This window comes from Pseudorca crassidens, chromosome 10 (assembly GCF_039906515.1).
Source record: "Pseudorca crassidens isolate mPseCra1 chromosome 10, mPseCra1.hap1, whole genome shotgun sequence".
Classification (NCBI taxonomy): Eukaryota; Metazoa; Chordata; class Mammalia; order Artiodactyla; family Delphinidae; genus Pseudorca; species Pseudorca crassidens.
Window position 1 is genome coordinate 81,857,609 of NC_090305.1, and position 13,424 is coordinate 81,871,032.

Below are 13,424 nucleotides of genomic sequence, written 5' to 3' on the forward strand. Positions count from 1 at the left end.
TGGATAAACGACTGCTCTGCCTACCACTGAATATGTCCTGAAGTGTTACATGTTGTGTTTGTTGGCCCCTCTCCTTCCCTCCCCTTCCACAGAAATCAGCATTGGGAAGATAGCAGTCATCGCTTGAAGGATCTTCTGAATTTCTCACATGGGCCTATCAGAGCCCATTGTAGACACTTATTAAATCATTACTGATTGATGGTCGGGTTCCCCACCCCTTACCCCACACACAAGGGGATGAGAGGGTATTGCAAACCACTGTCCAATTCACGTTATGACTGAACTGACTTGGAGTAATACGTTAGCATCCAAAAGAACCATTTGTATTTCGATAATGACTTAAATGAGATCACCCTCATTGGTGATCATTACTCTCAAGTCAAGGTGACCTCTCATGGGTCACTTAACTCTCAGGGTCAAGCAATTAATCAGTTACTATGAGCTGCCCAAGAAAAAGTCTCCAGGCTCCCTGCATTTTCCACTCTCTTGCTGCTCCTCCCATCTAGATGTAAATAACGCTTGATACTTCTGGTCACTGGGCTTGATGTTTAGTCTCCTTGTTAGAAGATCCGAATTAGGAGTTTTCCAAAGGAAGCCTTCCATTACCACTGTCCACTGAATATTCTACCCTCCTCTGGAGGGGCACCAAGAGAATTTCAAGAATCACCTTTCTCTAGGAAAATGATGAGCACAAAGAGAGGAGTATGTAGACATTATTAACTAAAATAAGTTAAATCAGATGGCATCACTTATCTTTACTGACCCAATCGCCCTTCACCATGGAATTGAAAATGTGAAATAACTGAACACTTAAAGGTCTATTTGTAGTAAGCAGCCTTCACCTTCAGATTTCTTTCCAGGATAATTTCAGGAATTAGAGCTCCTGGGACCTCAATTTGCCAGCTAACCTATGTGTACATTCTGTTCATTTCTGTAATTATCAGCAGGTCGGTTAATATGACTCTGATAATTGCAATCCTTGGGGCTGATTATATCTCAAAATTATGTATGCTAAAGAACTAATAGTTATGGACAAAACTGGGAGCTCGAACTTACAAGCTATGGAGTCACAGCTTCCTTGGGTAGCATAAAAATGATCAGGCTGTAAAAAGTCAACCTTCACTCTGGCCTCATTCAACTCCCCAGTGAGTTATGCTAATGAGACCAAACAGAGGCCCTCAAGTTACCAAGCAGAGTACCAGGGAACGAGGTAGGCAGGATTTACATTTGGTAAATGCATAGCGTGAGAGATGAAATATAAGTGTTTCTGGAAAATTATTACTCATAGTAACGGATTCTCTAGAGGAGGGTAGAGAATGTCTGTCAGCTATGTTACTGCCCACGTACAGCTTCCACAGCAAATACCACTAACTGATCACTAAAGCACTCCTTCCAGCTGGGCCTGGAGCCAGCCCCAGACTCTTTCTCAACACAACTCTCCCGGGAAGAAAAAGCTCCTCCCAAACGATCCCAACTGGCCCACAAGATAAAGTGAATTTGCCTCTTGTTGAATTAAACGTACTAATGGTTCTCCCTCTTCACCTAGAGCCATGCCTGCATTTGGCTGTTTTGTTTTGTTTTGTTTTTAATGCAGGAAAGGAAAAAGAACACACAGAAAAAGAACACAGGAACTGAAGCATGTCAGCTACTCGGCTCTATCCTGCCCACTGTTTGCAGAAATCATCAGGTGGCCAAAAGCCGCTCTCTTTAAGTACTTGGAAGTTCTAAACATTTTGCCATGAGAGCTTCAGAGCAAAGTGAGGCGGCATCTTCTCCGGTTTCTTTGAAGGCTCCTCTTTCTCTGTGCCTCCTTTTAGTGCAGTCCTTGGAGGTTCTCTCCTGGGCTCTCTTCTTGTACAGCTCTGAAGGTGAGCTGAGCAACTCCCCTTCTCTCCAGTGGCACCTATCACCCTCTGTTGGCTGACTGATGTGTTCAGCGTCGGGCCCTGCTCTAGGGGCTGGGGATGTGGCAGTGAACAAAACAGACACAGTCACTGTGGAACTTATATTCTACTGCAGTGGAGAAAGACAATCAGCAAATAAGATGAGAAGTGCTAAGGGGCAAAAGAAAGTCAAACGAGGGGAAAGAAGGATGGGCAGAGTACAGAGGTGCTGGCTTAGAGAGTGCTGATGACCACAGATCTCCTTTTTATCCCAGAGATCTTTCCTAAGGTTCAGACTCGCGCATCCTAACTACCTTTTGGGTATCTGCGCCTGGAAGTCCCACAGACACAAAATTCACCACACCCACCACGGATCACCACCCTCTTCCAAGTTTTCTTCCCCAGTGGAACCATCTACCCAGACTCCTAGGTCAGACACCCGATGGCATCCTTAACTCCTCCATTCCCTCTACTTCCAAACAGCTTCTAAATGCCCCTCCACCACCCATGCCCTGGTCCAGGCACCATTCTCTCTTTCCTGGGCTGCTGCACCAGCCTTACTCATCGCCAGAGATCCTGCCGCTCCTGCCATCCCATCCCAATTCCACTTTACACACTGCGTCTGGAATGACCTTGCTCAATGATACATCTGAGCACATCACTCTCTGCTCACAACTCCGCAGATCAAGGACCCTGACTCACAGAGACCTTCAGGATCTGACCCTGACTTACGGCGCCAAGTTTCTTTATCAGAATGGTCCCCCATGGGCTTCCCTGGTGGCGCAGTGGTTGAGAGTCCGCCTGCCGATGCAGGGGACGTGGGTTCGTGTCCCGGTCCGGGAGGATCCCACATGCCATGGAGCGGCTGGGCCTGTGCGCCATGGCCGCTGAGCCTGCGCGTCCGGAGCCTGTGCTCCGCAACGGGAGAGGCCATAACAGTGAGAGGCCCGCGTACCGAAAAAAATAAATAAATAAATAAATAAATAATCCCCCAACTCCAGCTAAACTGCCCTGTTTGTAGGTACTCTGGTTTCTTGCTCTTACTGCCCCTGTTACCTGAAACCCAGTTCAGTCCTTTCCCCTCAAGTAATACCCACTCATCCTCCACACATCTTTGACCTCTGGGAAGCCTTCCTGGACCTCAGAAGACCCTCTCAGGTGCCCTGCCTGTTGACCAACACAGCAATCAGCATGCTGTCGAACACACAATAGGCACACATTCAACACTCCTTGAATAAATGAGTATGTCAACATACAGATCCCTTTGTGTAACTGTAACCAATTTCTTACAGGTTTTTCAGGTATCCTGATTCATGTGTCCTTAGTGATCCAGGCATCTGAAGACAGGAATTCCCAGGCTTGGGGCAAGTCATTTATTGTCTCTGAGCCTCAGTTTCTTCACTGAATAATATTTCCTACTTTGGGGAGGTGTCATGATGAGAAAGTGAAACGGCGCCTTAAAAGACCTAGCACGTGACTGGTACAATGTGGATTTGCAAATGGTAGCTCTTATTTAAAAAAAAAATTTTCTGCCTGCAAGTCGGGCAGAGAACAGAAGTGCTTTCTGAGATGGTGTCATTTCCTGGAGGTCATCAGACCTAGGGGAAAATGATGAGGAAAACCGCATCCTCTTTATCGAACACCCTCCTTTCCTTTTGAAGATGTCTCCAGCACTTTGGTCTTGCTATTCTGTTTTTATTCAGAGTCCATTTAGCTTTAAGCTCACAGTTTTTATTTTGATACACACTGCATTTTAACAAGTAGGTCAAAGCCATTTTATACTTGCAATATGATTACCATAGTAATCGCTGTATTTTATAACCTGCAAAATGCTCCCAGGGAGACCAGTAGGGACAGCTACAGTTTGTAACAAAAACAATAATTTCAGCCCTGCAGAATAAGCTCCTCTTAAAAACTCTCTTGTTGCAGGTATTAATTTTTGAGGCTCCCACAATATTTGGAAACGGCAACTGCTAATGACTAACTGAAGATACAGTCAAGAGCTTTATTTGAATATGTCTTTACTTTTAGTAGCTTTATGCTGGAGAGTTAATATTAATAAGAATAAAAATAGTAATAGTAGCAGCTAATACTTGTACAGTGCTTGAAGTAGACTGTCTGCAAAAATGGTCTAAATAATTTCTCTGCCAGTACTCTCCCATACTGGCTATGGGCTTGGTTTGATTATAGGACGTGCTTGGACCAATGAAATATTAGTCAATGTAACTGAAGCAGAGGCTTGAAAAGCAACTGTACATTTGGCCTTTGCTCTTTTGCTGCTGTTAGGAAACCTGTGACCACAACCACGTGAACAAGCCCAGCTCCTGTTGTCACAGATGCCATCACACTAAACACGTGAATGAAGCATCCAATAGTCCAATCCAGACCCAGACAACGAGGCTCAGACCAGAAGACCTACCCAGCCTGCCTGAATTATGAGAAATAGAGAACTGTTGTTCTAATCTACTAAATTTTGGGGTGCTTTGTTATGCAGCATGAGAAAACTGATACAATGTTTTACATAAATAAAGTGCTTTACATAATGAATGCTTCAAACTGCTTTCCGTAAATAAACTCATTTACTCCCTACAACAACCCTTTGGGGACAGTACTAGTACGTAGTTCACAGATGAGGAAGTGAAAGCACACACAGAGATCTGCTAACTACCTAAAAGTCACATAGCTAGAATACAATGGAGTCAGAATTTGAACCCAGTCCCTCTGGCTCCAGAGTATCTGCTCCCAAACTACACAACACTGATGATAAATTTTTCTAACTTTTCTCCTACAGAAATATTTATCTTATACATATGAAAAGTATTGTTTAATGTGAACAATTACATCAGTGATGAAGAGCACCAAACACGTGCTGTAAGGAACTACCACGGGAAGACATTTTGGATCCTGAAAGCAGGAGATCAAAAGTACCCCAGTCATTCATGCACCAAATTCCATTAAAAAAATCTGACTGATACAATATAACTTTTAGAATGAATTTTGAAAATATAAAGCAAATAATAAGCTTCAATCAGTCTTTATTATTTTAAATGTTTTAGGTTGTGTGCTTCCTCAATGCTTTCTACATTTTAGTCTAGTCAATTCATCACAAAAGCAATACGAGCTTTTTAAACATAAAGTACATAAACTATAAGTGAGTCCCTCCCTCCCTTGTTCTCACCCTCCAAATTCACCTTCTAATGTAACAACTATTAATAATTTAATGTGCTTCTTTTATACTTTTTCTTTAATTATGCAAACATAGTTATTAAAGGCTTACCAAGTTACTGTTCTTTAAAATTAAAAATAAAAAAATCTGTTGACTATAAAGAGCATATTTTAACAGCTTCATCATTCAAAGAAATCTTATAAAAGCCTCAGTCCATTATAATCAAGTATCTACAAAAGTGACAATTATTCCTTCACTTTACACAACCAGCAAAAAGGCTAGCCTCTATAACACATATACAGAAAGCCAGTTTTCTGGTCTTTTGGTCTACAATAGAATTCTTATCTGAAAAGCCCTACCACACCTTTCAGAACTGAAGTCAAACTCTCAGAAAGGCCATGCTAGATGGCAGGCCAGGAGACCTAAAACAAGTCTTTAAAATCGCACACACACACCAAAAAAAAAACAAAAACAGAAAAACAAGCCTAGCAAATGCATAAACACAAAAATGAGAGGCCATCCCAGCCTAAAATAAGAGTAAAGTTGAATAGAATAAATTCTCTTAGAAAGTAAGAGTGTCAATATATATTCTAAGTTGTTAAGAACCATGGGAACAGTTTCTATCAAGTGACAGAATCCTAGCAAAGCATTTCACCTTCCATTAAACCCAAAAATGTAATTAAAAAAAAAATCCAACTTAAAATATTTTATTTGGATCAAAAGCTTTTGTCCCAATGACAAATGACCTTTGTATAGAATATGTAAAAAATGAACACTAACATAGGAAACATTATCTTCGCACCCACTTTGCCGTGTTTTCCTTCTTCACAATATGCTATTCTATATAAGATGTGGATAAAGAATGTGATCAGATAGGGGTAGTCAAAATTCACTTCAGGTCTTCCCTGGTGGCACAGTGATTGAGAATTCGCCTGCCAATGCAGGGGACACAGATTCGAGCCCTGGTCCGGGAAGATCCCACATGCTGTGGAGCAATGAAGCCTGTGCGCCACAACTACTGAGCCTGCGCTCTAGAGCCCGTGAGCCACAACTACTGAGCCCGCAAACCACAACTACTGAAGCCTATGGGCCTAGAGCCCGTGCTCCACAACAAGAGAAGCCACCGCAATGAGAAGCCCGCACACCGCAATGAAGAGCAGTTCCGGCTCACCACAACTAGAGAAAGCCTGAGTGCAGCAACAAAGACCCAACACAGCCACAAATTAATTAATTAATTATTTTTTTTTAATTCACTTCAGATTTCATAAGGGCAACCTATTGAAACTCTCAGAAAGGGAGGTACTCCTGATGCTTCTACTTGGTAAGATAAACATGAAGGACTGTCCCATTATTTTCATAAAGTAATATATTCCGCATATTTAAGGGCACTGAAACCCCACTTAATTCAGAACAGTGCTGTTGGGCACTGTATTTATATACATACATAGTATGTATATTACAGATATTGAAAGCTTTTTCTTTAACTTATAATTAAACCATGAGTCTGTAATTCGGATGGGTAAATAAGGGATGATGATGAGAGGAGCATTACTTAGTACAGGAGCCACTACTGAGCTCTTTGCTTTTACTTGTTCATCCACTCAAGACATCCTCACTGAGCATCTACATATGCCAGGTCATGGGACAGGTCCCAGGAATGTAAGGGAGAACAAGATGAACAGTGAAATGGAAGATACACCCCAAAGGAGTGGACGAGAAGACTGTAAGCATAAAAAAGATTGTACCGCTGCTAAGTTTTCCTCCTTCTGACAAGTCTACTTAAACCCCCCAAACAGTAAATAAGTTACTATGCAATTTTTCTTAACATCTTTATTGGAGTATAATTGCTTTACAATGGTGGGTTAGTTTCTGCTGTATAAGAAAGTGAATCAGCTCTATGTATACATATATCCCCATACCTCCTCCCTCTTGCGTCTCCCTCCCACCCTCCCTATCCCACCCCTCTAGGTGGTCACAAAGCACTGAGCTGATCTCCCTGTGCTATGCAGCTGCTTCCCACTAGCTATCTATTTTACGTTTGGTAGTGTATATATGTCCATGCCACTCTCTCACTTCGTCCCAGCTTCCCCTTCCCCCTCCCCGTGTCCTCAAGTCCATCCTCTACGTCTACTATGCAATTTTTTAATAACTGAATTAGGATCAGGAGATTTCACTCATTCATTCATGTGTGGAACGTCCCTATGTGCCAGGCACCCTAACAAGTGCTGGATATATAAAGGGAACAAGACATGGCTCTTGCCTTCACGGTGTTCTTTCATAAACAGGCAAATACCAGTAAGAACAAGGTGGGACGGAGTCACGTAGAAAGAACACTTAACCTGGTTTTAGGGAGGAGGTCTCCCCAGAAAAGTTATATCCAAGTTAATACCTCAAGGATGAGGTTCTCTTTGGGCTTTTAAAATGGAATTCCGTTTAAAACATTTAATTTCTAGCCAATAATTCAAAAGCTTCTTCTTGCTTTGAGTGAGACCCTGCATCAGGCCCCCAACACAATCATTCTCCAATTTTAATGCATCCAAGTCACCTGGGATCCTGTTTAGATGCCGACTCTGACCAATGGGACTGAGGTGGAGCTGAAATTCTGTATTTCTATCCAGCTTCCAGGAGATGCTGAGGCCGCTGCTCGGGGGACCACACTTGGAGTAGCCAGGCCCTGGCATAAAAGGGCCCCTGGCCCACAGATGTGTTGTGTTTGGCTGGTGTAGTGCTCCCGGAAGTCTCCGTTAGCTGGCAACTTGTAAAAATCCGGAGATTTTATATAACAAGCAGGATCTCCAGCTTCTTTTGAAAAATTTACATCAGACAAAGTTGGTCCTAAATTTCCTCAAGGCGGCAGTCAGCCAGAGGTAGGGAGAGGCCTGTGACCTTGGGTTCTCCACAGTGACCTTGATCCCACAAGAGCTCTTCCCACCACTGACTGACTCTACATGCCCTGTGCCCCCCTAGGTGGTCTAGCAGGTGGAAAGTGTTAACAGCCCGCCCAACCCACCCAACGTTCTTCCAGGAGCAGCCTGCACACCTGGAAGGAAGTGACGCCATTAACTGATGATAAAGGACCAACAGCCTTTTATGGAAACAGCACAGGGTTTCTGTTGCCAAATTCATCTGGCTTGGCAAGTGCCTGACCTGCTCCGAGGTGGCCCTTCACAGAGATAACGGGGCATCCATGGGGGGATGTGCATGGACCGGACGACTGCAGGGCTGCCAGGCTTAAATGCCACTCTGGGGTGCAGCCCAGGAAACACTCAGCTGGCTGAGGATCCTGAGAGCCCACCCTTGTCCTTTAAGGTGTCAGCACCTGAACGCATCTGGAAACACTTCTCAGACTCAAGCCTTGTCCAGAAGTGGGGGAGGGTCTCCACCTGGAGAGAATGTGCGTGTTGGCAAGCGTGTGAGTGCGGGCAGGCCAACAGACCACAGGTCTTCTCACCATGGAATATTAATCTGCACACTGGCGCTTGGCTATTTTTACGTTTGAATGATGTCTCTTCATTTGGATGAGATAGAAATGTTCCGCTTCGTGGCTCAGGCTCCTAAGATCGCAAAAGCCCTCCCGAGACATCCCTGCCATCTATGTATTAACAGACAGAGTGAAAAGGACTCATAAAATCTTTAGTATCAATTGATGAAAACTATACCAGGAATCACGTATTCTCTGGTGCTTCTGATGGCCAATGTGTCTGTCATTTCCTATGATGAGAAAGATCTATTAATACTGTGGCAGGAGCGGAATTAGGGCTTGTGAACAATAAAAGTGGCCAAGTCATTTGTTTGTGGCTGCCATCATGCATCTTGTTCCTCATTACTTTTCTTTACTAGGGTCATATTTTTGATTTGGACCTATCTTTACCTGTCACTTTGAATTGTTAGACCAAAACTTTGCATTTTCATAGAATCAGTGGTATGAGATGGAGTAGAAATTTAAAATAAAATCATTGACAAGGAATAAATGCTTAAAGCAACCGGAGGAAAAAATGGAGCTTAGAGCTCATGCATATTAATGCAGACACGTGATCATGCCACACACAGTCATATTAATGTTGTGAAAGTAATAAGAAGGATCTGAGAGAACCCATATCCTTTTGACACACACATACTGGGGAATATGAGGATGATCCAGTCTTTCTGTTTGTTTGCTTGTAGTATTTAAATCCCAATTTTTAAAGCTTTCCAGATAATGGACTTCGGCATAAATAACAAACACATAAGCTGCTCTAAAAAGCACATTGTCCAACACTACAGGGCAACCTAAGTTGAACTAAGTGGATCCAGAAGTTCCTCTCCAATTACTACCAACAACTCTTAATCATGCAGCCTCTGAGTGAATGACGCTGCATTAAACACAATACACAGTTGTATTCACTCACCACAACTGTCACTAAATGATCGTATGATCACCTGTTCCATGTTGGTCTTCCATTCAAGAACATAAAACTACAAGATAGCAAGGCCCACATTTATCCATGACGATAATCCCAGATTCCCATAGCTCTTGGTACACAGTAGGTGCTTAAATATTTATTGACTCATCGAATGAACAGAGATTAAATGAGTGAATAAAACTGGACTAGGAAACAGTCACTGCCCTTAAGAAAGTTGAACTCAAAATGGGAACTCACTCAGAGAAACACAGACTCCTTATGACTACTTTTAAGGAAGGCACTGATACACTGACACTTAGCATTGAAAAGAGCTAGAAGCAAACAGATCAGGTAGGAGTTTAAGAGAATCTAGCTAATCAGGAAAATGCTTCTAGTCCGGGAGAGAAGAACTAGTCAGACCCTAATTATCACCACTGTGCTTTTCAAGCACCAAATGCAAACTTGGGAACTTGAATGATGAACTCAAGTCAAAATGAAGAGGTTGACATTTTTCAAGATTCAGGAAATCATCTCTCTTGTTTTTTTCAACTGCACTTCAATAGTTTTTCAAAGCTCCCAGAGCAACAGAGCATTCAAATATTCTGAGCAGCAATGACTATGACTACATCTGGAACTTTAATGAAAATCTTAAAGGTTGACTTGACTCTCAAGTCCTTCAATAACAACAACAACAATGGGGCCCAAGTGAGAGCTCCAGAAGGGAGTGTGCAACTATCAAATGTAAAATAGATAGCTAGTGGGAAGCAGCCGCATAGCACAGGGAGATCAGCTCGGTGCTTTGTGACCACCTAGAGGGGTGGGATAGGGAGGGCGGGAGGGAGGCACAAGAGGGAGGGGATATGGGGATATATGTATACATAGAGCTGATTCACTTTGTTATACAGCAGAAACTAACCCACCATTGTAAAGCAATTATACTCCAATAAAGATGTTAAAAAAAAAAGCAATTCAAATGCAAGGTGGATGGGTCCCTGAGAAAGGAAGAAAGTCACCTGTCTCTCTCGGTGTGCTGTGAAAATTTACAACATGCCAAAAAACGGGATAGCTATCAACTCTGCAAATTAACATGTCAAAGAATCTTTCATTGCTCAAGATTATCAAATGTGGGCAAATGTATTTCAAGAAGAGATAAAGAGATTGGCTCAACCACAACAATTTTAATCCAAATCACGAGCAGGAAGGTAATGGTTTAATTTCTTAATGCCTTTCAAGGGCGTAGGATCACATTTAATATCTATAACACCACCGATAGATTTAACTTCTGGGGCCCCCAAGCATAAATAGCCAAAAATGTTCTTTTACCCTTAACTACAAAATAAAGCCGTATCCAGTACAGAAGATCTGAGATGCCTGGGTGTGAATTCGACACAAAATTCTGCTTGCCTTTAGGTGGCTGAGAATGGCCCTCCTTAGGTGAAAAGTCAGGCAAGATATATAAGAGTACTCTCTTCCTGGAAAGCTTTAGCTCCTAGAATTTTATATCTATAAAGGAAACTTTTTTAATAACAAAAAATAAACTTGGCCGTGTGCACCTGAAGTTCAAACCAATCCCAGAAAAGACTGTTCTGGCGGAAGCATCTAAATCAAGTACCCAGAGCAGCCATGTATCAAATGGCCAAAGATGGATAATAATATCTTTTAAATGAAGGCCTTTCAAATGAATCATAATATAATCCAAGACCAACTCACATTTTCAAATAATGAAATGAAGGCAAAAATTAATCGTCTAGAGCCATTTGTCTCATACCAATTATGATAAGCTTCAATGAAAACTTTGATGATGAAAAGAGGGGGGATGTGGACAGCACTGCTCTCCCAAGCAAGACTCAGCAACCTAGTTTATCTATCATACAGCCAGGTGTATCTTAGACCTTCTCTGACTGAATCTGAACTTGAATCTTCCCCTTGAACATCTGTCCTTTCTCTTCCTTAAAGAGTTGGACTACACAATCTAGGCAGCATAACCAACTGTTAACTGTAATATATACCCTATAATTAGGCTACCCAAAGACACCACATGGAGAATATTTAAGTGTCCTGATCATCTTTAATATCAAAGGAGTTTAATGACTCAGGCCAACCCCACTAGCAGAATGACCTTAGAAGTTGTGACCACATGTCAGTCAAGATGTGCAAAACAAAACAGGTTTTCATTTTAATATCCAGAAAAGTTATGGCCCTATGAAATAGAAAGTTCTTGAAAAGATGCTATTTTCCAACAAGTTCAAGAGTCATCAGAGTTGGCAGCAAGATACTTACATTCCTCAAGAGACAAAGAAATGCAGTATTGAAGCAGGAGGCTTGGCACGCAGCTTGGAAGAGAATTCCACACTTCTGTAACATTTAACTTGCATCTGAGGGCTATGGGCTATCTGACCACTTAGTTATTGATTTATGAAGTCGATGACCCAGCAATTATAAACGGGACTCAGGATCTCCCAGCAGCATTACAAACAAGAATCCAATCCCCAACCCACCTGAAATTTCCCATCATCATGCAATCTCAAGGTAACTGACAAGGTTTCCCCACAAATTGTTTAGGATGATAAACGTTTCCTTAGTGGGTAAGCATTAACCCTGGTAAGATTTATAATGACATTCAGAAACATTTAAAAGAACCAAACCTGTAACCTTTATATACTTTGTGTTACAGAATCTGCACATATTTGGTACTTACATCATTTTAACATTTGAAAGAATTTGCCCTATTGAAATAAACAGGTAGCTCCAAATCAAAATGTCAGAGTAATTGATATAGATCTATGATATTAAACTAAAATCTTAATGAAATTTACATAAAGTTTTAGGATACTTAAGTCAACTTAATGTTTACCATAATTATAAGTTTAATTTGTGAGAATTATAAGAATTATTCAAAGGGAAGGGAAAGGGAGTTTTCCTTGGGGAAGAAGGGAGTCAAGTCAGATGACTTAAAAAGAAGCCGAACATTTTATATTGATGAATGCATTTTAAAATATAAAGAATGTATTTAAGTTTGTAAACAGGGACCAAAGGTTTCTAAACATGATAGAATAGTAAGATCTGAACTTCAAGAATTAGGTTTTCAAATTAATTAAGTTTCAAACCCAAAGCATTCTCTCAATAATCATTTCTTCGAAACAAGAGTCACAACAAAACCTGCCAACCAGGGGCTCCAAAAAACGCACATAAGACCCCTGCCACTAAGGTGATTTCAAGGGTTGATTTGAAGGCCAGGGTAGGGACTATGCCTGACTCCTAGGTAACACGCCTCAGGGCGTGCCCATGTACCAGCAGCTAATAAGTACTGAATCCATACTATAGGCCACGCCCTGTGCCAAGCACTTCATAGACACTACCTGGCTGTTGCACAGAGCAGTGATCCAAAGTTTAAGGACATGAGGTACGTGACCAAGATGATGAAGTAATAAATGCTAAGAATGAGACTTCAGCCCTATGCTCTGCACCACCAAGCATCCTGCTTCCCACAAGAACAATATTCATGAGGCCAGTGAATTTCTAGAACCTTGCTACTACTCCGAGTACCGTCCACGGTCCATCAGGATTGCTATCACTTGGGAGCTTGTTATAAATGCAGATGGTCAGACCTACTGAATCAGAATCAAGTGTGATTCTGAGGTGCATTAGGGTTTCAGAAGCATTCTTCTAGAGCGGGGGGGGGGGGGCGCTGGCAAACTTTTTTCTGTACAAGGCGAGATAGAAAGTAACTTGGGCTTTGCAGGCCATATGGTCTCTGTTGCAATCACTCAACTTTGCCACGAAATCAGCCATAGACAATACACACATGACCAAGCATGGCTGTGTTCCCAAAATCTTTATTTCCCAAAATGGCCATGGGCCACAGCTTACCAAGCCCTGCTCCAGACTACAGCGGCTACACCACTATGATGGATCCATTCTCTGATTTGCTGGAAGACAACTGAACCCGCTTCTCCATCATGGGAAGGAGACTCCCCACCCATCGGTAGCAAG

The 13,424-nt window shown here is 42.1% G+C and overlaps 1 protein-coding gene across 2 annotated transcripts in view; it reads right to left on the bottom strand.

Moving 5' to 3' along the window:
• The window catches only part of PRICKLE2 (prickle planar cell polarity protein 2), a 342,665-nt gene that overhangs the window by 183,712 nt on the left and 145,529 nt on the right, over positions 1-13,424 (bottom strand). The window lies entirely within an intron of this gene.